Source organism: Cynoglossus semilaevis, chromosome 2, assembly GCF_000523025.1.
Source record: "Cynoglossus semilaevis isolate Cse_v1.0 chromosome 2, Cse_v1.0, whole genome shotgun sequence".
Classification (NCBI taxonomy): Eukaryota; Metazoa; Chordata; class Actinopteri; order Pleuronectiformes; family Cynoglossidae; genus Cynoglossus; species Cynoglossus semilaevis.
The window spans coordinates 11,681,925-11,708,561 of NC_024308.1; the positions used below are offsets into that span (position 1 = coordinate 11,681,925).

The following is a 26,637-nucleotide window of genomic DNA, read 5'->3' on the forward strand; positions in this document are numbered from 1 at the left end:
TCCCTAACACCTGGTATTAGCAGCAGTAATCCTCACACCACATCATACTCACGCACAAGTCCCATGCAGATCGCGCTCGCCTTTTTCTTCCCCCTTCCATCCATCCATCCATCCATTAATCCATCCATCCATCCATCCATCCATGCTGCTGTTTTGTTTCTCAACTCAACTATCCTCCATGACACCTTATAGATCATAAAAACTACAGTCATGTGTCTGACCACACATGTAAGACGTCAAATGGTACAGAATCTTCACTCAAGGAGCGGGCAAGAACACTGAATAAACTAGACCAGAATATAAAAGGAAAAAACCTCTACAAAGGTCAAAGGGCAAATGTACAAACAGTGTGGGTGTGGTCGGCAGATTGTGTAAAATACAGGTGTGGTGCAAAAAAAAAAAGTCCAGGTACATCTAAGCCTTGTTGAAAGGTTTATGGCCTGGATTCTGTTGTAGTAGCTGGAGACCTTGTTTGGAGCCTATTCAATACATTCACAGGTACCTGAGCTAGGATCTGATTGGGTAGCTCAGGTAACTTGTACTAAACAAGCAGAGGCCAAATAAAGGTAGCGTTGCCTTAAAGTCCTAGGAAAAAGTTCAAACCTCAACAACCAGTGGGTTGATGTGGATCTCAGTGTTTTCCAGCCTTTTCTGACCTCATGATTCACCAACACACAAAAATCTCACAAAAACAATATGTAATGAAATAACAATAATCATCTAGTTTAAATGACCTCACAACTGACTAAAATCTCAGCCTGTTTAGTTGAAGACAACACTGATATACTGGCAGGAATTGAAGAAAGACACACTCATCTTCTTTAACAGCTCTAATTATTATTTTTTTAGTTTTAATAACCATCTGCTGCCACCTAGCAGAAGAGGATTTAATTGCTCTGCCTGTCATGCATTGACAAACAAAGAAAAAATAATTGCAATAAATAAATAATAGTTTTGGGACCAATTAAGTGACTTTTCGATAATTTTCCATGGCGTTCTAGTGTGTCACGGCACAGCAGTTGGGAATCACTGAAATAAAGGACCTTTGCAGGGCTGTGGATGTGCACATATTTCTCCATTTAATAAAGTGTATGTTGCGTCCAAACTATTTCTTGACAAACGTACATTTTAAAGTTTCTGCTCCACACAGTTCCCTGTGAATTTTGGGTTATTTTTATGGGGCAATTTTGAAGCTAGCACCAAAATATAGATTTTTATTAGTGGTTTGTTTAGGACATGGGTTCAGAAATATTACATTGGCCACAATAAAAGACCAAGTATTTCTAAAGCCTGCACAGTAGCAATATAAGGCAAACCAATACCTGCCTTACTACGAATCTGCTTCAGTTCACCTGCATATCACTGTGTTCTGTCCCTCCGTCCATTCGTCCGTCTGTGCCTCTGTCCCTCTATCAGTGCAGCCTGACGTCCCATATTGGATTTTCTCCCTAAATAATTGATGGCCGTGGTATTTTGTTAGGTTAAAGGACCGTAATCCCTGGTGTCAAATTCACAATTAGTTCCTCCTGTATTATTCACATCTCTGAGTGCAACAGGTTAATAAGAGGAACTCTGTAATGACAGAAAGATGGAGAGAATACGACACGGCAGTAACAGTGCCAAAACTAGTCTTTAATACTTAACAAAATTCAAGACTTGCACACGCAATACATTTGCCTCAGACGTCCTGTTCCATCACAGTGTGACCCTAAAATGACATTAACAACCTAAACCTGATTCAGATTCCTCTCTTCCTCTTTCTCTCTCTCTCTCTCTCAGTGTGTGTTCTCAGTGTGTGTACTAAGTGAAGGCTTTGCTGTGTCGTCAGCTAAGCCTTCACTTTAACTCAAACACGTATGGAATTTTCCTTCACCTCCTCCTCCTTCCTCATACTCACTCCATCTTCAATATTGAACACACTTATTTATCTGGAATATATTCAACATTTCATGACCTTGTATCACGTGGCGGTGAATCCACGGCGCTGCATGATGGGTTTTTTTGTACTAGAGAATGAGTAATGAAGTGGAAATAATTATCTGACGATGTTTTTGGTCGACGTCTGATCTCACTGCAGCTCAGGAAAAACAACCATGATAAAATTCAACGCTGACAGTGGCCGGAAAGTAGGATGGGGTGTCATTTTTTTTCTAAAACTTTCTTTGGATTTTAAATGTCATAAATAAAAGTAGTAGTCTTCATTTTATCAACAATGATGGGTGGAGGAGTAAAAACGAGTGACAATAAAATGATTTATTCACTTAGATTAATGATGGGTGTAGGAGTAAAAAGGAGTGACAATAAAATGATTTATTCACTTAAGTATTTACAGAAGCACATAATGACAGAGGATACACCTAAGTAGTGTATTTGATTTTGAGCAAACGTGTGTGTGTGTTATTGTACAGTGTGATGGCGGAAGTATCTCCACTCTTCTATGTATGTGTGCAAGCATGCGTGTCTCACGATTATGCACCTTTGTGACCATTTCCCTGCCTGTGTGTGTGTGAGAGAGAGAGAGAGAGAGAGAGAGAGAGACCACAGTGAGGTGTTGACAGAGGAGGAAGGTAAGAGTTGCACAGGTGATTGCATACACTGATGTCTCAGTCTGATAGAATACATAATACAGTAATGACCAGACAGAACATAAGAGAAGTATGCATTACACACACGTGTGTGTCTGTGTTCGAATAACCTGGAGCAGCATACTGCAGTATTTGGAGTTTACAGCTTTTGTTAGTACAACTGCACATCAAGTACTGTAATGTCTATTTAACTATAATTCAAATATTCATTGTATCACAAATATAATAATAATAATAATAATGTGTTATTAGTTTTATTTCATCTTATTGGTCTTTCAAAAACTGATTCTTTTCCTGATTGGTCTTTCAAAAACTGATTCTTTTCTCATCTGATTGGTCTTTCAAAAACTGATCATTTTCAGAGTACATCAGGATGCACACCTTAGACAGGAAACTGAGCTGTACCAGCAGAAACATGTGCGTCTAGAAGGAAGAGGAATACGACGACAGAACAACGGAACCTACCAGAACTGTTTAAATAAAAGCTAACGTGAAAGTGCATCTGTGATATTCCCTCACCAGGTCAAAGGGACGGAGAACTTGCGAAAAACATCTGGGACGAAATCAGTTGTGAGTCTCAAGGCAGCTAAGTGGAGGTCTGACCCCCAGTGGATGACCTGCTTAACTACCACGGCAACTTAACACAAACAACGCTTTATCATACTTCTATGGTATTATGAAACCTAAATAATGTAAAAAAAACAATATATTAGAACTCATACATTATATATACACATGTAAAGTACATGCAGTAGTTCTAATTTGTTTGTTGATCTGTTAGAGAATTGTCAATGAACAATGAAATCAAAACTTGTTTTTCACCAACAGTCGGTGAAGTCTGAAACAAACATCATACGTCACTGGTCGTATTTGCGTTCATACACTCTAGGTGTGAGGGAAGACTGAGAACATCTGAGTCAGTGTTCCCTGAGTGGAGAGTGGACCTTCAGCCTGCTCCACTGTAAACACACAGAGTGCAAATCCTGTCAATCATGTCAAAGGAATTTTCCAACTTCAGAAAAGTTGAACCTGCCAATTAAGGATTGGACTTCTTACGTCAAGTCTGAACTAGCTGCTGCCAGTGTGTGTGTGAGTGTGTGTGTGCATGAGGAAGTGATGGGGATGAAACTCTGTCATCAGGCAGGATTACACCCAGAGCAGCTCCGACATGAAGAACCTTCTCGGCCGTTCACATCAAAAGTCACACACAAACACGGTCCACAAACAGAGACGCACAACCAGCCCTCTGCTGGTTCACACTGCGTACTTGTATGTCACAGCGGATGCAACACACACCTGTTAGCATGTGTGTGTGCGTGCGTGCGTGCGTGCGTGCGTGCGTGTGTGTTTACATCTGTGTAAGCCCTCCTCCAAGCAGCAGGGTTTAAGTGAGTGCATTTAGAGATCAGAGGTTTCTCAGGGCGATAACACTGCAAACTCCACTCCCTGCTTCCCAACCAAACCAAATACACCTGAAAACACTCACACAGGTGTGTGTGTGTGTGTGTGCGCGTAGGCTTGTGTATCAGTGTGTGGGTGTGTGAGTTTAGGTGAGACAGTGATTGGGGAGGAGAGGAGGAGTAAGGGGGAGGAGAAAGTGAATGTACAAGTACTTAATATTATATTCGAAGACAAACACACATCATGGAAGATACACACACACATTTGGATGTGTTGGATGAGTCGAGCTGACAGATGTGATATGAAACAAGACTATTTACACTCAACAGAACATGAACCTTCTTCTCCTCTCCTGCAGGTGGAGCTATAAATCCTGGCCCATTAAGTTACTGTGGTTCTCAAACCTTATGGTGGTTCTGACTCGTTATACTTGGACTTTTGCAAGTCAGGTTTCTCTTTAAAATTAATTCTGAATCTTCAAATTCTCAGCTGAGTTTGTCTGGCCATCAAAATACTGGTCAAAGCTGGAATGGTTTAAAGAAAAAATACAAAGCAGCAGCAATCTTAAATCACAATGATTTTTTTCATAAATATATCTTGCGGGGAACCAAATATATAAGAATAATTTGGATTTTTTCTTCTTCCTCTATAGATGGCTGTAGTAAGTGCAGAAAGCTGGACACAGTACTGCCACCTACTGGATCTGGATATAACTCCACTGTTTTAATGTAATTTCTGCTGCTTTACCCACACACAGTTTTCACCAAATTCTACAGTTTTAGGTGGAGGCGACACTCTGGCACAACACAAGGTCATCCAGGTCTAAAAACACAAGTACAGTAGGTGGGACAGACAGAGACAGACAGGTGGGCTGGGCCTCATAACAGCTGTAATTATTGAATTAGTCTGAAAGTTCAGTTCCTCATATTTCACATCTGAGCTAAGCTGCAAAACTGGGCCGTAATCCTCTGCTTAGAAGTCCTGGATCCATGCATGTGTGCTACTGTGTGTGTGTGTGTGTGTGGTTAAGTAATGTGTGTGTTTATTTACTGTGTGTGTACCTTATTATGTATATTTATTACGGACATTTTTACACATTTCTTGTAAAACAGATGTGTGAAAACAACAAAGTGAAAAGTGGTTAGGGTTAAATGTGTGTGTGTGTGTGTGTGTGTAAATGTCCTGGTAATTATCAGGTCACGCAGGGTTTAGTGCTCACCTGCGAGAAACACAGGCTGACAAGTTGTTGCTATGGTAACATAACGTGGAGCATGTTGACAGGGCTAAGCTCCGCCCCCCACAGGCCTCACCTGGACACACACTTCATACAGGGTTTGCAAGTGGATTTGAAATGACATTTACTAATGACTATTCGGGTTGTGCAACATTATGTCACGCACATGCTTCACACACACACTCACGCCTTTGCTGCTTGACTGATGGCTTTGCCGTCTTATCTGATACAGTGAAGGTCACACACCTGGCGACATCAGGGTACATGTGGGCTGCAAAGGTCTGAAATGTTTGCCCTCAGAATAGCATGCAGTTAGAAGTCGTCCTATCAGAGAGAATCTGCATTCCATGTTGTTGCATCTCAACAATGACACCATGATCAGACCGTCACACCATCTCCCTCCTGATAAAACCTCTCTAGGTTACAGAGTCAACGCTACGCTACGTGTTTGTATCGCAGCTTTGCTGTTCATAATTTATTTCCAGTTTGTTTACACCAAAGTTGAGATTTTATTGGGCCACACACATATGGATTTCTTTTTTTAACTGAAATGACAGCATCACTAAATTAGTTACTGTCGTTAGCATCTGGAACTTGATTTCTTGAGATCCATTTTTTTGTGTGCATTTGTTAAGATTGTAGTTGAGATGATGAGATGCATTTGTTAAGATTGTAGTTGAGATGCTTCCATCATCAAACTCCAGTGTGAACAGTCTGCTGCTCTGATGTGACCCACATGCACAGAAGAGGATGTGATGTCACACACTGTGTTTTTAGAAGTAAATATGACTGTTACACATGTCAAGGTATGTGTATCAATTTGTATCAATCATATTTGTCTCCTCTGTCCCCAGGGCTGGGGCTGTCAAAGACTGATCTCAAGCTGTGGTCCTGTTAAGTATCATCCTCCTGGAGTTGAAACCCAGGGAGCGAACAACACTTTGAGGATCTTGTTCTTTACCCTGACCTGCCCCTTCAATGGTGTCTTCCTGTTTCTATCGTCCATTATTTAAACATAAAGGTTGAACAATATGATACATACAGACAATTCAGAATGATGCTGCTAAAAAAAAAAAAAAAAAAAAACATTGGATGAGAATTTAAAACCAAGTCCTACGTACTGGCCTGAGTCTGATTTGAAAAAAAAAAAAAACATCAGATTTTTGGTGTCATTAAAAAAATAAAATATTGGACAAATACGGGTGCGAAAATTGGATGTCAATTTTTGGCATGTCAAAAATAGCTGCAAAAAAGTAATAAAAGACAGAGTTGTTTTTTTTGTTTTTTTTTTAACTGTCACTGTTTCTTCATGACTGTTGTCCTTCACAGGGACAGACCAGAATCATACTGTGTTTAACAGACATTTTAGTTCCACTTGTCCAGACTTCTCCTCCAGTTAGCAAAAGATGAACTGAGGTCATGGAAAAAACTTGTACACAGAAGTACACCGGAGTACACCGGAGTACACAGGAGTGATTGAGTTCACATTGTTTTGTGTTATTACAGCAGCTTTGTTGCCTCTCTTTGTGTGTGTGTGTGTGTGTGTGTGTGCGTACAAAACTTCATGGCAGTGCGACTGTGTGTGTGTGCCTGTGTCTCTGGCTGAATGTGACATTGAAATGTGTAGATGGTGTGTGTGTGTGAAGGTGTATGTTCACATGTGGTACAGACATGAATATAAGTGTTTGTGTGTGTGTGCATGGGAAAGAGAGCGCGAACGAGCGAGCAAGATAGAGAGAGAGAGGGAGAGAGATGGTGAAATCAGATGAGCTCATTGTAGCTCTATGAATGGTAATCATACAGTTCCCTCTCAGCAGCCGTGTGTAACCTACTGAAACCCAAACAAGAGATGAAGTGATGATACACACACACGCACATGCGCATATACACATGCGCATGCGCACACACTCAGTTGGACAGGACATGCAGGACTACTGTGAAACCTGAACCTTCATGTCTCAGTGCCAGGTGATCTCATGTTGGGGGGGGGGGGAAAAGGGACAGTAATAAATACATCAGCAGTGATACTGTAATCTGACACCTGTTCTACCTGTTGAAAATCCTCAAACACAAACTGCTGATGTTTCACTTTTCAATTGAGCACAATATTTTAATGTATCATTTAAATGATTACCATTAGACTGCCTGAACTGATCATCTAAAAAATATAATACCTGTTTAAAAAAATAATCAACATCAAAATGATCTCTAAAGACTAAACCAACTCAACACAGCTTAGAAGTTTAGTGTACAGTTGTGTCAGTTTTAGAAAAATGTGTACCTTAAGAGGCAGGAAAACAAGCTGCACACAGCCCTGCAGGGGGCAACATTGGGTATAACAAATGAGAGGTGGTTGACAACAACTAAAAATTAATTGCAAAACTACATAGGATTTTTGACCCAATAACAACAACACAGCTACAGTTACTGAGTAATATTTAAAATAACCCTAAAGCAGAAATGTTGACATTTTAAAGAAATACAGAGGACGTTTGAATCTCCATGAGGTTGGACTCAAATATCTGGGCGATTCAAACGAAAAATCTATAAAGAGACAATTGTGTTGTGCAGAGCAACCCATACTGAGGAGGAAGAAGAGGGACCACCAGTAGGATCACCTTCAATCAGGTAAAACTCCACGAGAGGATTAGCCTGAAAAAATGTGATCTGTGTCTATTTTCCTGGACTGAATCTTTAAACAGTATACGATATAAAGTACTTTGGTATAAACTTCAAATTTTAGAGGCCAAATCACGTTTTTACCTTATATAATGTTCTCCCCTCCCCCCCACCACCCACCACACACACACTCTCACAGACACACACTCAGTGACCTTTAAAAGTTCCCTGCTGCTCCCTGCCCTCTGACCCTCAGCTACAAACAGGTGGGCAGTAGGCAGTGAGTGGGCAGTGCAGAGGGCAGGGGTGTAAGGTGTAGGTCTGGGGAAATTGATTGTTCGGATTAGTTAGCAGCCTGGACAAGCCAAGAAAATCTCATGTGAAGGTTTCCAAAGATCAGAAATTACTTTTTTTTTTTCAAAAAAAAAAAAAAAAAATATATATATATATATACACACACACACACACACATATACATGTATGTATATCTGTATATATAAATATACGTATATGTATATTTGTATACATACATAATTACATACATATATAAATATATACAAACATATTTACACGTTTATATTTTCCTATTGCCACCTTGGGACCATACGTGTGTATAACTTTTTTAAGTTATTTCATGTCATCTCTAAATACTGTGTCGCAGTCTGAGTTTTTGAGACATCGAGAGTACTTTAGACAATTAACGTCACCCAATGTCTGGCTCCAAGCTGAATGTCCTAGATTAAAGCTGATGGCTGTTGGACACTTCAACCAATGGCTGTTGGACACTTCAACCGTCAACTTGGGTTCAGCAAAATTTGTCAAATTGACAAATTGAAGGATTCTCAGTAGTTCAGAGCACTTTGGAAATGTTCCCTGAAGAATAGACTGAGGCACTGAGTTGAAGGAGGGGGAAAAGGAAGGGCAGGGCAGCAGGGGTGGAGGGCAGTCACCTGTGGTGTGGGAATGGGGCAGAGCTCTCCACAGGGGTTGGTGGTCTGGTTGCCTCCCTCCTAACTCTGCTTACCTCATCCCCCTTCTCACCTCCGCCTTTTGTAGGATGCAGCTGCAGGAGAGAGGGGAGAAGTAGGGAGGGTGCACAGTGAGGGGGGAGGGAGGGCTGAAGTGGCAGGAAACTGACAAGAGGGAGAAAAGACAGGGATCAGAATGGATGGGTGAGTGGATCAGAGGTGAAGCAGGTGGATGCACAGCATCACCTGGGGTGGAGCTGAACAGACTCTACATCTGCTACATGTGTTAATACGAGCCGCCATTGTCTCCAGGCAGCAGGCCAACCAGATGGCCAGTTTAAGTGGGTTGATATTAATTATGAGTAAGAATTAATTGAATGTCTCCATAAGAAAATTCAAGGGGAGCATGACGCATTTTAGATTTGATGATATGGTGTCATCATAAAAAAAAAAAAGTCTCAGTTTATTTAAATACTGACGATTTCCACCGAACACGCTGATGTAAATGTTGTTGACAACGCACAGGCAACACCTGTGTGAGTGTGTGATTGTGTGTGTGTACAGCTCGCTATTCCTTCCTAACTTCTTCCAGATGACCCCCAGCAGTGAACATGTCACTGGACATCTACATCACACACACACACACACACACACAAACACAAACACTTAGACCTGTGTGTCCGCGATATATACTGTGTACATATATAAATATATATAAATATATATATATATATATATGTGACCAAACAACAATGACAGACCAATATTAGTGTGTGAGAAGGTGTGTGTGTTTTTGTTGGTTTGATTCCGCATTTGTTTAGAGGTGTGTATTAGCAAGAATCTGGTGATAAAATATGTATCACGATACGGGGAAACAATAGGATGCATCGATATATCCTGCGCTACTGATTTTTTTTTTTACATGAAATGAACCAATGCTGTGAATATTTGCATGTAAAATATTAATTAAAAAAATCAATTCAGTGCCGTAAATATCAACACTGTGAATTATCAGTGTCACCGTTGGTTCTGTACAAACTGAATTGTTGGTTTATATTTCTCATGTTTTTTTTTTTTAATCCTCATTCCGCTTTGCTTAAGAAAAGAATTAAAAATATAATCCCGACCCAAACAGAGCATTTCTGTCTGGTTCTGGTCGGCTCACAGGCTTCATGTCTGGTGGAGTTTTCCGGCAATCTCCTCTAATCTGTTGAAACAATGTGCTGAGGTGTGTGTGTGTGAGAGAGAGAGAGAGAGAGAGATGGAGAACGATGTTGGAGTGGGGTCCCACACCACCATGATTGGGGTTAAAGGTCGTCAGGGAAGCAGGGAGCTGTCATGCTTCATTACACTGTGCTGTGGGACAGAACTAAAACCAGTGAGGCACAGTAAAAAAAAAAAAAAAAAAGTTTTTTTTAGTCCACTTAACATTTACACTAATCTGGATTATTAGAGGATATGCACGGCCACACACATGCATACACACACAGACACGCACACTCATCCATAAAAACAGTAACTGCAACTGCAAATATAACCAAATATTTGTTCTTGTGGATCTTTAAAACTTTTCTAAAGGTACAGAACACTCGTCAAAGTTTTCCAGTGAAAATGTCTCGCGCTCTCTCTCTCTCTCCAGACTTTGTAAGTACTTCGATTACCTTGATGAGTAACGTGAGTTTGGCTCAAGTTGATCTAACGCTACATTTATTCTCAGCACTTCTCCAGAGAAGAATGCAGATTTTGTGGCTTCGTCCTTTGGTCTGTTGGAGTGAAAACTTTCCACCTTCTACTTATAGACAGTTTCCCTGACAGACGCTGCTCTCAGCTGTCCACAGTCTATTCATCACCGCAGCAGCCCCGGCTGACTAACGTCTGCTACCTCGGATGTGATGATAGAGGACACAGTTGGCTGGACCAGCATGTGTGTGTCTAGAAACACACACACACACACACACACACATACATACACACACAGGAGCTGTCTTATCTTTCAGCCTGTCTGGTTGAGATATGATCGATCGGTTGAATGACAGATTCTTTTGATTTTTTTTTTAACTTACAGAGAAACCAGCTTCAGGTTCTATGTCATGTCCTAACGCGACAAACTACTGATACCTGACTCTACCAACATGGAGTCCTGTTAACTATTATACACGTACCTTTGATTGGACAAGGGAAAAACATGGGTTGAACATGATGCATGACATTGTCACTTGAGAAAAGGTGCTTTCCATACACCAGGGGTCCCAACCACTGGGCTGTGGACCAATAATGGGCCATGAATCTTGTGGTACCAGGCCGCACAAGAAGTATACAAATTTATTTTGCCCACTCCACTTTTTCAGCTCTTGACTCAGTTGAAGTTATTTTTTCATACACCACTAAGCCCTCAAGCTAGCTTTAGCAAAGAAATAATAAAAAGGCCAATGAACCATGACCTGCTTTTTTTTTAAATCTTTTTTTTCTTTTCACATCACATTTGTCTGTTAATTCTTTCATGAAAATGTTCTAACAGCATTTTTCTGATAAGGCAAAATGGATCATTCAAATCCTATATTCAGACAGGATCTATTCAGACAAAAAAAAAGGTGAAATACATTTTTTTGTTTAAGTTAAAACATTAGTCTATTGCTTCTTCAACTTCAACATAAAAGATGGCAACAACTTTTTTTTATGATAAAAAATGCAAAAGTATTTCATTATTTCGTGATAAAGTTCAGGTTCAGGTTCAGGTGACAGTCCAACAAATGACATCATCATCAGTCATTGTTCTGCACGTTAATGGTTTTATTAGCAGCTTTTTGACTACTACCTCCACAGAACCTAAAAGACATAAAGAACTTTTAAAAAGACCAAATAAACCTTGACGCAGACATGCTTCAGAAGTTAAAAACAATTCTACCAGGATCAGAAACTCAGATTTTCTCTTCTGATCTCAACTGTCGCGACCTCCCACGTCCACATACCTTCATACTCTTTAACAACACGGCCCTATTGAGCAACTCTCGCTCCGATAAGGAGGCACAAAGGTGAGCTGTGTGAACGGCTGTCGCTGAGAAGTCGGGATTTCCACAGCAGGCCTTGTGTGAACTGGGTGGTGATGGTGCAAGAAGCTCGTAAGCAGGCGATCCACTCGTGTTTGGTCTCAGTCTGGTGGAAAAAAAAAAAAACCTGCCCAACCTGCCCACGTTCTCTCTGCTATGTCACAGTGTGTGTGGGCTCCTTACCTCACCGTGCGCTGTCGAACGTTCATCAAAACAGCCGAGCACAGATGGAGATAAGAGCGTCATGTTTTTCTACCACAATCTGTTTTTCAGCGTGTTTCCCTTAGCGTTCAGAGAAGGGAGGTTTCCACGTGTGTGTGCGTGTGTGTGTGTCAGGGTAACACAGTGATTGGGAACGACAGAAGACGGGTTGTAGAGACAAAGAGCAGGCCACAACTAGTTTGAATGCCACACGCTGTCACCAAGTCAGAAGCGCTCCTTCAGGTCAGATAAGACCAGGCTCAGAAGTTTGGTGTCTACGTAGTTTCAAGGTGCAGCTTTCAAGGCATCTCATTTTCCACTGATAACACATTAAAGGCTGATGCAGCCAGAGATGCTTCATGAGCCGAGTGGGCGGCAAAAGAACACAGGGCCAGCAATTAATGTAGAACAACAAGCTTCATGGACAAAAGGATGAAATAATCTGAAGGTTTTTTTTCTTTGCACAGGAGCTCACGAAAGTTTTAACCTTGTTCTCTTTCCTTCAGCCAAAGTATCTTTGTACTTCGTCAAATACCAATATCACAGGTCGTTCAGTTTAACACCACACATGGTTTTAATGCTTAACTCGTCTGCTATCTCTGCTGAAGTTGGCTTCATTTTGGCCGTGATGCTGTGAGTGATGCCCAGCAATTTGCCTCGTCAATGCAGTCTGTGGCAAAGAAAATGAATGAACTGCGACAGGATCAGTGTGGGATTGTGGGAAATCATGACATCACAGAATGTCATGTTTGATTGATCTGCATGGTTAACAGCAGCATCAGTTGATTTCCAAAAGAAAGCCTACTTTACATTGATAAATAAATACTCTTTGCCATTTACCTTTCAGAGGTTATAACAGTTTGGTTTGTGGCTGTAGATGAATTCACTAATTAGTTAGATTTTAAAGCTTTAAACAAAAGAAATAATTTGATCCTTTATGTTAATGCAACTGTGATCCTTTACATCACATGTCAAACTCGAGGCCAGCGGGCATAATGTGGTCCACTGTAAATAATACAGTTGTGACAGTATTGTGTGAAGTGTGAAAGGTAAAATATTTGATGAGGGATGAGCCGATTCCTTTTATCCAAATGTTTCAACAGTAATTTTTCCCTAAATTCTATATCCCGCCCTTTCCTGTTTGACACATTTTAACATTACACATTAACCTTACGAATGCTGCGTAAGCCGACAGAACAACTTCAGGGTGGCAGAGGCGTGTAATCGCACCGTCGTTTGTTTTTCAAGCCGAAAGACGATTGGAGCAGATAAGACGACACCTTCAAATATTAAAAATGAGAAATCGTTCAAAGCGTGTACACACTTCTCACCAATCCCTTTACACTAATCCTAACCATGGCCAATGAGAGCGTTCAATAGAAAAATCAAAGTCTTCTGCAACATTCCAGGATTTTATATTAACTTTAAACATGTTTGAGTGGATGTGGGAGTGTCATAAAGACAGAAGAAAAAACTTTTGCACAGATAAACACAATATTTAGTTCCAACAAAATGTTATCACGGTAAACAAAACAATGATGACAAAGCGTTAGCTTCCTGCCATCATCAGCCTCTGGACCACAGGGAGGTTGTTGTTGAAGGGGATTCAACGTTGACCTTTTAGACATGGAGACAGAGATGACCTCCATTTCAATTACCAATGCTGGGTATCACTGAACTTTTCCCAGGTGTGTGTGTGTGAGTGAGTGAGTATGAGAGAGAGAGAAAGAGAGAGAGAGAGGGAGAGAGGGAGAGAGAGAGAGACTGAGAAAGCATAGGAACTCTCCTTGGCGACTGGTTGGAGGAAAGATTATCTTGACAAATTGGATAAACATCTTGTGTGTGACAGGATGCTGATGGAGAGCCTGGTCCGTCAAACACACACACACACGCACACACATACATACATACACACACACACCTGGACTAGATGGTTTGTTAAGCCCGGTGTGTGTGCCCAGCCTAAAGGCAGGTAACAACAGGCCTCTCCTCTCAAACAGAGCATGCAGGTCCTCAGGTGTGTTTGTCTGTTTCACATTTTCCAGCTCTTTGCCTCATGTGTATTTTCTTACTTGTGCTCAAGAGTTGTATCAGAGTTGAAAGTATTCACCACTGCAGTTTCCTCTTTCTTAAAACTCTAAGAAGTTCACCTCTGTATCAATCCTAATCATGTATTTATCAGGCTAACGTTTCATTAGTGAACCAGAGCACGACGTGGACGTGTCAGACGTCAGATGTGTTTCGTACAGACGCAGCATCACAAATGACTTTTGCTGTTTGTTTGATTGTTGTTTATATACGTTGTTACAAAAGAACCAGGAAGTTGCATCTTGTGACACACAACTATTTGTGTGTTGTCACCAAAACATGGGAGAGGTCACAGGGTGGTGGTATTTACTTCACAACAAACGCAGTGTACTCACATATTCAGTAGCAGCTACACACATGGACTAGTTGTGCAAATTTGGGAGTCCCTCTGTCCATGTCTCACACACACACACAAACCAATACTGTACACACTCTAAATACAACCACTGTTGTCAACACCCAGGGAGTACAATGTAGCCCAGTCTGTGCTTTGCTAAAAATACTTCATACTTCTTCTTACTGGTGTGTCTTGGCGTTTGTGTTCAATCGAGGCCACTAATCAACCAACAAAGAATCTGAATTCGAGGACAGAAGAGAGGAGAAAGGGGAGAGAAGGGGAGATAAACTGTGACAAAAAGCAGGGGGGGGGGGGTGGGCAGGGGGGGGGGGGGGGGGGGGTGTGTCAAAGAGAGGGAGAGAGAGAGAGAGAGAGAGAGAGAGGTATATGAATAGATAAGAGTTGAACACTGTCACATGAGAATGCATAAATGTCAGTGTATCTAAAGGCACAGTTTCTCTTTTTGTGTGTCTACAGTAGTGGACTGTATAAACTGGGAGTTACAAGGGAGTCACAAAAAGTGTAAACATATTTTAAATAAATAATTAATAAAAGTTTAGTCATAAAATTCAGTTGTCTCAGTTCTTCATTTTCTTGTTATATTTTTCATTTGTCCTAGCCCACGTGATCAGGTCTGTGCATTTTACAAAAATAAGCAAGTTTGTTTTAGACTTTTCTTTTTCGTTTTCAATGCTATGCTAATGCTGCTCTGGAACAATAACATCCCAGTGTAACATCAGCACCCAGAAACACTGAGTTCAGTGCCCAGGCCATGTTGGGGGGAGGTCAGTCTGTACATGGAGTTCGGTTGGACTGTGCTGCTGCCTCTGTTTGAACTCTGTGGTACTGCAGGGTTAATTTACAGCTTACAGACAGGAAATGACCTTAATCCTCTGAGCTTCCCTTAATCTACAAACTCTTTCTGTTCTTCATGCTCCAAATGATCGGGCAACACACACACGCACGCACGCACACGTACACAGAAAGACAGCCTGAGCTGCTCAGTGGTCAGTGTTAGAGGAGATCCTATTTAAGGTGATTAAAGCTCGTCTTTGGGACAATACAGAAATAATCCAAAATATTTTGACATTAGTGTCCACTGGGACTGACAGAATGAATGGGCTGTGTTAGCGCTACACGGCACAGCTGCTGCGTTCATGTCCACTTTACTAATTTTCTCTCTGCAGAGACACTCTAGGAGTTTTAACTGAAGTTGACTTTTAGTCTGAAGAAAACGATCCCATCAACACCGTTACTGCATCCATCAATGTCACCAGTTTTATAAGCAGATAAGAAAAAGAATTTAAAAAGTTTTAACACACCTAAAAAAGGGTCAGTTCGCTAACAGCAAAACGACATAATATCGTCTTTAATTGAAGATACGCTGAGCACTTCTGTTGGTCGAGTGAATGTAAAACGATACTGTAAAGATCAAATGTTGAAGTGTGGCTCATTGATCGTTGCCTCAATGCAGTAATATACATTTTCATGTTATTTCTGTAGTACAGCAGATACTGCAGTACCACCACAATTCAAATGGCTCTACAGTAAATGTGTTTGTGGCACTGGGTGAAATTTATTTGGTAAAATAATTACATTTTCTCTTCTAGTGTTTAAGGTTGCAGATCACTGGCTTAGATCAAAGACGAGCTGCACAACAAAGATGACATCTGACTTGGACCAATGAGTGTGTGAAAGCTCATTATTAGATGTGTGCTGTCTCTCCCTGGTGATGATGGAGGATGGAGAACACTGCTAGGACTCTGAGCCCACAGACACTGATTTCTTTAGTGAAATGCCTCTTCAGTCTGTTTCCAAGGGGTTCATGTGCTGTTGTTTCCACGGTGACACCGAATTCACTACAGTGTTATTTACATTTTTTGTCAATCACCTGAAATTAATAATAACCAGATTATAAGTAAATATGCATCAAATAATTTGCAAATGGGTCAGAACATTACAACTACAGAAAGTTTCCTTCACCACATAAGTGGCCCAACAGGGGCCCGTGGGCCACTTCGGTTTACACTGCCCACAACTTCACTGCAGGTATCTGGAAAGCCATACACTCACACACGTAAGCCACCCTACATGGCACATGATTGGTCATTTTCTTAAGATGAATCAGCAATTGTAATAAACAGTAAAACCACAGATGCCTTCAATGCAGCCAACAGTAGAGTAGAAACAGACAAAAGGAGTCACAAAGCCGCTGTCCTTCACTGCCACATATTCAAGAGTTGCCGAATATTTTGCTAGCAGTAAATATGTGACCTAAAAGGTCCAGCATCAAACCATTAAGCACCATATTTATGACCTTATACATGACCTTCACAACTAAAGTAGGACACGGCCTACATGACAACAATGCACCAGAGGAAGCATCAAACCCATCAGAACAGCAGAGCAGGTGAGCACCATAGCAAGTGCTGACCCACTACTCACATTTGCACAAAAACAAAAACACAACATGTAAACTTACTTGGAAGCCGTCTTGTCCTGGTCCTCGTCCTTCTCTCCGACTCAGTACAGCTGACGTTGGTATTTTCTTTGTTGGATCTACTACGAAAGCATCCTCCCATTTTCTCCGGAACTTTGAAGGTGAGATCAGTAAACGGTCCCGCGGCAGGTATGTAAGCTGTGATGACAGTAACCATTGTTTAGAATTTACTGTGATATCTTTGACTCGCTTTCACTTACAACACCAGAAACATACAGGCCAGAGTCAGTCATAACATTTAAATCAACTTCTGTGTTGTTTTTAGTTTCAGGAGAGGAGGCCGTGTTTCATTATTCATTCTCAGTAAAAAGCATTGTGTTTCCTGAATGAAAGATCATTCTACTGGTCACAATGGTACAGACTTGTACCGTTGGAGCGCCACCTACTGTATTTGCTGGTTTCTGTTGCCACTTATTATGTATGATACGTGGAATATGTGAAATGTTCCATAAATAACGTCACTGCTCTGTACTCTGCACAGTAATTAATATAAATATTGTAATATCGAAATCATCTGTTTCATTTTTCTCCGTACGTTTGGCTTCAAACTCGAGGCTTCCACACAACTTTTGTTCAAAGCAAATACGTTTTTCCATTCTATGTCCAGATAATCCACCGGTGATGGGGACAGGTGTGGTTCTTGTTTCTGTCCCAGTGGTGACGCTCACATCCGGCTGCGACTCCTGCGGCCTCCACGTTGCAGGGTTTTAATTAGAACATGGCTTCTGAATCTGTATGTTATTAAACTTTACATTTAACCACAAGCCAATTTTAAGGTACGCGGCTTTCGCGTCGCGTGCTAGTGACGTAATATAACTCCTTTGCCATAGGTCGTATCCTGTATGTTTGTGTATATGTATACAAAATCAGCTACAGGTTCGCGAGTAGGAAGTGACGTAAATGGGCGGGGCTTAAATCTTAGGGTGTGTCTGCAAATTTAAATTCTTTGGAGTTAATCGGAAAGTCGTCGAACTTTATAATAAAAAATCGAAATAAAAATATATTATTATACTTTCATAATAATATTTAATGGATAAATATGCTTTTAAAATTACAATAAATCCCCTGTAATATAAGGAATATCTGGTCATCTGAATCTTTATTATTTTAGGGTTTTAAGGTTTTACTTCCCTGCAAAAGTGGGGAAGTAGAAGGGAAATACAAGTTTTTCAAAAAAAAATTGCAAAGAAAGGAAAGATCACTGCATCAAAATGTTTTATTATTGAATTACCTTATTTAGTTCTGATGGTCATGGGTTAAAGTTCACCCATCTATGGCTCTGTGTGACATGTTTCTGCACATAAACAAACACTGTCACAATTGAAACCCGTATTCATTGTAGAGATACTGTATGTAACAGAGTGTTACTGTGTGTATGAAGGAGACAGATAGATAATGAGCATGACAGAGGACATCAGAGGAAAAGGCCAGAGGCTGGAGATGGAGGGAGAGGGGAGGAGAACAAGGAGGGGGCGGGGGCAGAGGGGAGGACACAGACAGTCATGTCTGTGAATTCTTTCCTGTTGTGATGCGGAGAAAAGAGTCTTGTCTGCTGTTGTCCATCACACTGAGACTGTATTGTGTTTTGTGTATGTGGTAATCAATGCCATCAGCTGCAGCCACTGTCCACACTTCATTAGGACTCCACTGTGCTCTAATGTGCTACTGATCACTCAGTAAGCACTGAGGAGGAGGCAGACATTGGCCGAAGCTCACTGTGAAATCTACATATAAAACCCATATCCTCCCCACAGGAGCAGGTGGTGTTAACACTAACTGTTGAGCAGGGTGACAGTTGACACTTTACAACAATAAAAAGTATATTTAAAACATTAAAATGTATTCTATAGTGCAACATTAAACCTGTGTTTGTCCACCTGCACTCAACCCTTGGATTTTCTTTTAACTGCTTGATCAAAAAGAACATTTTTCTGAAGTAAAGAACATGTTTTTCCAACATGAACAGATGTAGATGAAAGGTCAATCCAGAAGGTCAGACTGTGGCTGGTGTTATCGTTTTTATTAATTTTTCTAATTGACTTTATTCATCAACATAGCATGTCCTGATACTTCATTCAAGTACTCGTACTCCTTGCTCTAAGGTAAGAGCGCTAGCCATGTAGTACTGTGTATTTTGTATTATTTTATTTCTGGGTTTTTTAATGTTAAAATATGGTAAATTTTTATTGCACTTCTCTCACAGATCCATTACTTTCTAATAAGTTAAATTTGATTTCCAGAAAATGACAAAATGGAAAAGAAAAATTTGTCTTTTTAGTTCTTGATATCCTAAAGTCTCATCTAAATGTTACTGGATTGGATTGGAGTGGATACAGGGTTTGTTTTTTTTCATGCAATTTTACATAAGCAGTTGTTGCATTGCATTTGTTCCTTTATTTTGAGCACATTGTGGGAGCAAAAAGCAATGATTATTCCATTTGAGGATGGCTAAATTATCCACACACTGACTAAAACACACACACCGTAAATCCACAGAGGGAAGTAAAACTACAGATTAACAATTTTCTTCTGTTTTTCTTTAACAGATCCACTGAGTGGCAGTCCTGAGGACACGACCACTGTTTCCCTCTCCTTCCTTTTAACCTCTTTGTCTCCCAGTCTGCTTCTTTTTTTTTTCCTTTACACATATCTAAATGATAATTAGCAGAAGTGTCTTTTCAAGGGTGAAATCAAATTTTTAATTTTATCTTTAGCAGCGAGACAAAGAGAGAGAGAGAGAGAGAGGTGAGGAGTGTGAGAGACAGGTGTCTCCTCTCTGACCCTCACAGCTCAACTGCAATAATGTTTAACCGTTTTCACCCACTTTCCTTTTCTCTGTGTGTGTGTCTATGTGTGTGTGTTAAGGTGGGGAGAGTATTCTACTTAAGGGGCTTAGGGGCATTTCACAAATATGAAGGTGTAGGTTTTCAATTACTCTCTCGCTCTCCTGCTCTCTGAGTGTGTGTCTGCATACGTGTGTGTGTCCAAGATTTCTGAACAGCACTTCCTTCTTTGCTCCGAGTTTCCCTTGTTGTAAGAAAACAGAAGTATATGTCACTGATTTTTAGGTTTGAATTTTTTTGGACATCAGTGCTGGACATTAGTGGTCATGACAGTCTGACCACAACAACAACAACAACACTGACCACAGCCACCTGCACAAATAGCAACCACCCTCACTGACCAACTCTGATCAACTGCACCTGCTGCACTGACAGCAAAGACCACACTGACACCACTCCACTGACTACGACCCAATCACAGCACCGACCAAACTGACCGCAGCAGCACTGACTGCAAACCTGTGTTAGTCTAATGAACGTCAGTCTCAGTTGTAAGGTAACAGTCGTCCTGCGTGACTTCACATGAAAAATCAAAGACGTCAGAATGAGGGACAACATTGTCTCCGTTTGTGAGACGACCAAATAAACATTAGCTTGTTTTTATTAAAAAAAAAAAACAAACTCTGACACATGATCATAATTGAAGAAAGTAGAGGGCGCTGCCAACACACTGACGTCTCTGCTCGTCTATGTTGCATTTAATTTCTGTGTCACCAGGTCGTCCAGGGAAATCTGATGCTTCACAGCTCCACTGGTCTGCTCTGAACCAGCAGGACATTTTTTTCCCTCTGTTTCAAACTCAGATATTTGGCTTCATCTCAGACACTTGGTCAGTGGAACCATGTCTGTGTCCTTGTTTTTGTTTTTTTTATTAAATCCTGAACCTTGATCTCTTCCTAACCTTCCTGGTTTCCTATATCAAACCTTTACCGTTGTATTGTCACCACATAAAAGAGTTGGGTTTTGGTTTTGAAACAGTGGAGCTGGGTAGAATATGATCAACAGTGTCAAGTGTTTACAACAATGACATGAAGTTAGCCAGGTTTAGGTGTCTGACTGTTGTATTCTGCATTGTCATAGTGACAACAATAACAGTGAAGCTGATGTAATGCTGAATATAATAACAGTAATCATAGTAGTTCTGACAATAATAGCTGTATTTGTGTGAATAAAATAATATTATAAAAGTGTTAAAACCTCCAATCAGGACACTTAAGTTCCCACAGTGTGGTTAACCATTAAATATGAAACAAAACTCTGAGCCATAACTATATAGTCGTTATATTTACACCTGTGATTATTAACCTTAGCCATAACCTCATCTTTGGGTGGTGAGGGGTGGGGATGCAAACCCGTGACCTCATGGCTTCTGCTGAAATGATCACGACCCTGGTTGGTTTTAGAAAACATAAAAACTTTCACTCTTTCATCAGTCGATGAAGAATGTCCAGGAAGTTTCTGTGTAAATGCTGGGAAGCATGTACTGCATCACTAGTACACATGCCAATGTGTCCCTGGGCAAGACACCCAATCCCAGCATGCCCCTGGAGGCTGTGGCTGCAGCGTGTGAAATAAAAATTGGAGAAATGTGATTTAAAACAAACGCTAGAAAAGAAATTAAAAAATGACAGGTGAGAGACTAGAAAAGTACCAGAAAGTACACATTTGCAGGGAAAACAAGTCCATATCGATCTCTGACAAATGTGTTTGTTAATCAGAGAATCATTGATCGATTGATCGATTGATCGAGTGTAAAGTCATGAAAGTGATCACATTTTTACCACCCTTGAACCTGTTGTTACCCTGTGTGTGCGGGGGTGAGTCTGTGTGGGTGTGAGTGTGCGTCACTGCTCTCCACTTCACCATGTGATGAATGTGTCATCCATCACTATCCTCTCAGGTCCGCCCTGCAAACAGTGATATCAGTGACGGATCGCTCTGATTTGTACCAGTAGATAGGAGCAGATCAATAAGGTTAAGCATGCTGATGTGGCTGGAGAGCATAGGCAAACAAGTGTGTGTGTGTGTGTGTGTGTGTGTGTGTGCGTGTACATGGGTGGAGGTATAGGGAGGGGTGGCGGTGGTCTAATTTAACAGAGTCAGTTTCATCACCCCAGGCATCAAGGAGGAGGAGGAGGAGGAGGAAGTGGAGAAGAGACAGAAGGGAAGGGAAGCGACATGAAGAGTCTAAAATGACACTGACTGAGACACTGGGTGTCAGCTTTCATCAGTGGCCCTGCATGACTGTGAGTTATGACCACAGCTATGCGATCATTTACACTTACTGCTGCAGATGGCCCGGGGCTGGACTTCTATGTGTGTGTGTGTGTGTGTGTGTGTGTGTGTGTGTTACTGTAGCAGCTTCTGTGATCACTGATGGTCAAACGACAGAGGAACTCTTCTTCACTTCATAATTGCAGACATTAAGGCATAATTAGACACATTTAGGTCAGAGTTCCTGTAAAACTTGTACCATAAACTCTTTATTCACTTCATCCGTCCTTCATCACCGTGAACACGGCACCATCAGGCAAAAGGTTTTAAAAAATATAAATATTAACAATAAATAATCTAGAAACAGGCTGCAGCTGTTCAACAACAACAGTCACTGAAGTGGAGACAGGAAGATGGAAGTCTAAAAGACATCAACCTACAGGTTACTAGTACTAGTACAGCTGCCACCAGTTGAAAACAGTTATATAAACACTTACACTATGTGTAAAACAAAGTTTTCTAGACTATAGATAGATAGATAGATAGATAGATAGATAGATAGATAGATAGATAGATAGATAGATAGATAGATAGATAGATAGATAGTGGGAGAAAACATTATAACAGTAGTACAGTAGTAACAGTGTGAAAGGAGTAAAGAAAAAGTCAGAAAAGTAAAGCGTAAGGTTGTAAAACAGATTAGCGCTGCAGAGCGACCAGATCCTGCAATGACTCAAGAATGTATTTAACAAAAAAACAGCTAAACATATATGGAACGCATTAGTATACATATAACACCAACAGTGGGAAAAATATAAAATGTATACAAACAAAAAAGCATTTATTTTCATAAATAATAGTGTAATTTTTCTTAGAAAAACAAATCATTAAAACAGTCAATCAATCAACAGAATAAACTATTCAATTTTAATTTTGTTGTTTTTCAAAAAATATAAATATATATGTGTGTAGACATACATTATACACGCAAACTGTGCATGTGTGTAGAAATGACACTATATATGTGTATATATATGTGTATATAGTGTGTGTGTGCCTGCTTACATGGAAGTACGTAAGAGGTACATGTCATTAAAATAAGGATTTTCTTACTTTCTAAAAAAACAATATTTGTTTAAATTAATTGTCTGTCACTATGTTATCTTTAACCAAATTAGTTTCAGGTGTTTCTGTCAACACCAGAGAAGAGACCCAACACTTCCATCCAGATGAACCCTCAGTGTTCACGTCTGTTCAGCTCCAGTCACTGCTGACACACAGCCACAGAACACTGCAGCATACTGCCACGTATGCAACTCTGTGTGTGTGTGTGTGTGTCAGCATCTTCTGGTCCCTCCTGATTCTGCTGGTTTGATGGTCCACCAGCGGCATCACCTGCAGGTAGAGAGAGAGCCGGAGTTAGAGAGGGTGAAATGGAGACAGTCAGGACTCTTTCTTCCTCCCTGTCACTCTCCAGAACAATCCTGAAAACTGCACAGCTGCGGGTGTTAGTCAGGAGAAAGGTGTGTTTTATTTAATGTTTCTGCAGAGCTGAGATGCGTTCGTAACAACTTCATATAAGTTTGAAGTGTTTGAGAGAACTTTTTCTTTCCCATGAAACATTTTGCCAGTGACAGAGAGAGAAGAGTCACAGATTGTCAGAGCTTAGTTTTACCTGATACTCTCTCACACACACACAGGCACATACACACATACATATATTTGGACACGTGTACAGTATACTACTACATATACTGTATAAATGCACAAAAAAATTCAATCATGTCTCTGCTGCTGCCTCAGGGAATCACACTGTGGAAACCTCACTACAGTGGAAAATCACCTTTTCCATGTTATTTTACACAGTGGCAGCAACAGTTCAAAACACACACACACACACACATACGTGCGCACACACAGTTGAATTTACAAAAGGCACTGAAAAGATGTGAGGAATATGATTTTTTTTTAATATGATGTGTTGCGTGCCTCAAAGAGCTAATGTGATCTGGTGACAATAGAGGGTTTGGTTTGTGTCATCGTGTTACCAGATGTGACTGCCAACAGTGGCCTACATAAAGAGATGACTGAGTCAAAGAGCCATTTTAAAAAGCCACATCTGAGCGATTGTTTGCCAATTACCTGTGTGTCACATCAGGTTAAATGATATTACACAGTTTATGAGGAAAAAAAAAAAAGAATTTGATCCGTACAACAGGAAATGCATCACAATGGAAGACGGACAAAAACGCTGAGAAAAAGATGTAAACTCCAAATGACAGAATCAATTCACAACTGAAAACATATTCTACTCCGAGTACAGGTCCAGGGTGAACCCCAAAAAACATAAATACGACTTATGAGTAAGCAATTTTTGCAAGATTTTCCTCGTGATGTGAGGAAACATCTAGTTACCAGTGCTCAACCCAGCTCCATTTTCCCACTCCACACTGTGGCGCTGTCTCCCTCACTGTCCCTCGCTGGTTATTTTCCTTTATTATTTCCATAACAATAATATAAAATGTTTTCTAAATATATTTGTCTATATTTATGTTTTGATGTTTAGATGGGGGGGGTTAAGTCGTATTAAGGTTATATTAATTGATTAATAGTATATTTGCGATCACTGTAAAAGTCTGGCAGTTAAAAACATTTTCCAGCCAAACACAATAAGGTTTTGATCAAACTTTGCTACAGTGTAGTTACATGTTGCAACATGAAATATATTATATATCTGATACGTTCTAAAATATGGCCTTTATTATTTCCATAACAATAATATAAAATGTTTTCTAAATATATTTGTGTGATGGTGAAGTTTGGTGATTTTCTAAAAAGCACATTATTGTTAATGTGTGTAAAAATTTATATTAATTGACTAATAGTATATTTGCGATCACTGTAAAAGTCTGGCAGTTAAAAACATTTTCCAGCCAAACACAATAAGGTTTTGATCAAACTTTGCTACAGTGTAGTTACATGTTGCAACATGAAATATATTATATATCTGATATGTTCTAAAATATGTTTGGTGATTTTCTAACAAGCACATTATTGTTAATGTGTGTAAAAATCACACACACACACACACACACATACGCTGTTCTCTGCTGTGATTTAACGCGTCAGGGAGAGGACGGAAATAACACGCTGAGCATTCCGACAAATCGCTCCCGATTAAACGTCTCCTCTCCAGAGTGTATTTAGAAAATTAAAGGCTGACATTTTTTTCCCTATAATTGTCCATTTTATCATTTTATTACAGCGAGCGTTGCTCTGATGGGCTCCTTTTATGATTTATCAAATACAATTAGTGCATGACTTATTTCAGGAGCCTCTCCGCGGCTGAGGACCATTAGTGTGTTCATGTGTGCGTGGTGTGTATTCAAATGCCATGAAGTAATTAGGAAAAACAGGAAAAAGAAGCTGCAATCCCTGAACTCCTTATAGTGGATCTATATTTGTCTATTTTGTTCATAGATGCTTCTGCAAATGATTCTTATTTATTTAAGTTTATTATATTTGTACTTAAGATTTAAGTACAAATATTGTACGTTTTGTGTGTAAAAAAACAAAACATTTTAATTTGTTAGGCAAAGAAACATGAACTTTATTATGAGGTAATTAAATGCTTTTTAAGCTGCCGCGGCCACACAAACTGAAATTTCTACACTGTGGCACCAATTTAAAAAAAAAAGATTTTGAAATAACTGCGAACTGTGTGTGGACCCGCCCCTTGCTTTGAGAACCACTGGTACGAAAACAACTAAAACGGTATAGACCCCGTACATTTCCATTCACATGGAGGAACAGCAACATCCATTTATTATGAACGATCTATGGTTTGACCGGAGCCTCAACCGTTGAACTTCATTAACATGTACGGTACAGTACAGTACGACCTGCTGCTCAGTCACATCTGATAGTTTTGTATTTGCCGATTGACGCAAAGGCCGGAAACATCCAGAAAAGAATTCCTTCGTCAACGACAACAACAGAAGTTTAGCATTTCATTTGTTTGTTGTTTGTTGTTGGACGATTCTGTGTGTGACTGTGAGCAGGTGTAGAGCAGAGTAAACACAGCAGCAGCAGCAGCAGCAGCAGCAGCAGCAGCGTCTCTATCAGGACAAAAACAAAACTCTTTTCAGCTTCTGTCACTTTTTCGAACCCAGCTCCAGCTCTCGCTCCTCTCCTCTAACCTCCCTCTCTTCCTCCCTCACTCTCTCCCTTCTGTTGCCTGCCCAGCACAGTGGGACTCCCTCTCCATACTCTCACTGTCCCTCTACCTCTCTCGCCCCCTCCCTCAGGGCAGAAGTAAACCACGCCTTGAGGCCCTGCTCCCATTGTGTGTCCACTGCTACTTCTGTTTGGGCCCTTTGTGTGCCGCTAATCAGCCGTGGGGGCCATGCCCAGCCCCGAGTGTGTGTGTGTGTGTGTGTGTGTGTGTGTGTGTGTGTCCCTTTCCCTCATTACGTAGCCACACTGGGAGGCCAGCATGGGAAGTTTCTGCTGCACTCTACACCCCTCCATCCCTCCATCCATCCTCCCCCTCCCACATTCCCTCCCTCTGGCTGTCCATCACTTCGTCCCTCCCTCCCTG

General features: G+C 40.6%; 1 long non-coding RNA gene across 1 annotated transcript in view; it reads right to left on the reverse strand.

Moving 5' to 3' along the window:
• Positions 1 to 23,099: 23,099 nt before the first annotated feature.
• LOC103399569 (uncharacterized) overlaps positions 23,100 to 26,637 on the reverse strand; it is a 71,837-nt gene continuing 68,299 nt past the window's right edge. Inside the window, exon 4 of the long non-coding RNA XR_523654.3 lies at positions 23,100 to 23,432. This is a non-coding gene — a long non-coding RNA (uncharacterized LOC103399569). The remainder of the gene's footprint in view (positions 23,433 to 26,637) is intronic.